We start from the raw sequence: 1,219 nt of genomic DNA on the forward strand, positions 1-1,219 counted from the left end.
CACCGAACCAAAACGACCCGGAACCCTGGATCCAAACCGAACCGTTCACCGTGGAAAAAAAATAATGTGAAGAAAGCAGGAAGCTGGCAGAGAAGGAGGGGGAGCTTTACTGGCCTCCTCACAGACAGCCAGCCCCTCTTCCGATAAACAGCCTCAAACGCTCAAACTGAAAGCACAAATATCTCTCCATAAAATAAATCTCCATAGCGATAAACAGCCACATCCAGGACTGCCTGAAAGGCAGGGGCGCATAGCAGGGTCCGGTCACACTGACTGCTGTTTCTCCAACTAAAGGTAGGATATTTAACATCCTGTGTTTTCTGAAGCAGAGCTGCAAAGATCTATGTCAAGAAAAACTCCGGAATCTGCTCTTTGGTTTGATTATCTGAGCTTTAAGCAGCGGAGCAGAGTTCCGTAGTGCCCATGAGCAAACAGGCCAGACTTACTCTGCCTTTATATTCTCTGGTTTACGATTCCAGTTCTGCAGGACAAATATAGACCAAGTTTATCAAACATTATGTTTTTAGTTATAGTTAAAGTGCTGTGTGACGTTGGGGGGTAAAAGGCTCATTTCCTTCACTAAAGCTGGATTTTTACACTCAGATTTGCATTTGCATTTTAAAGTGGATTCTAGAGCTTTAAAAAGCTTCTTCAAGCTGGTCTATTCCTCTTAGCAGAACTGGTTCAGGGTTGTAAAGCATCCTGACACTTTGTTCTATTTGACTGAAACTGTTTGTTTCTTCTGCTTCCTCAGAAACACTAAAGTTCTGATCTTCAGAGAGTTTGCACATGTTGAAACAAGTGCAAACTTCTTTGCACAGAAGGAGCAGATCTTAAATGAACGCCCAAAAAGATTTTCGCTTTCAGTTCATCTGACAAGATTGTTTTTTTCTTTTCTTTTTTTTCCGCACATGTATTCATAGAGATCATGTTCTAATGATAAAGCTGTGACCAGATTTCTGAAATCCAATCTGGGGACATTTCCAGCTCGTAGATAAAGATAGATACATATATAATCAAAATGAAAACACGAAACTGGGACAGTGATGCTTTCATTCATTTTAACATATTTATTAATATTTAAACAACAAAAATTAAGTGTAAAATCCAGGAATGTGCCTCTCCTATTCCCTAATTTAATCAAATTAATCAATCAATCGATAGTGTTTATTAGTGCCATCTGGTCATTCAGTCTTCTTCCCTCTCCATCTTCTTTTCT

The sequence above is a fragment of the Cyprinodon variegatus genome, unplaced genomic scaffold (assembly GCF_000732505.1).
Source record: "Cyprinodon variegatus isolate N-32 unplaced genomic scaffold, C_variegatus-1.0 Scaffold1235, whole genome shotgun sequence".
Lineage (NCBI taxonomy): Eukaryota > Metazoa > Chordata > Actinopteri > Cyprinodontiformes > Cyprinodontidae > Cyprinodon > Cyprinodon variegatus.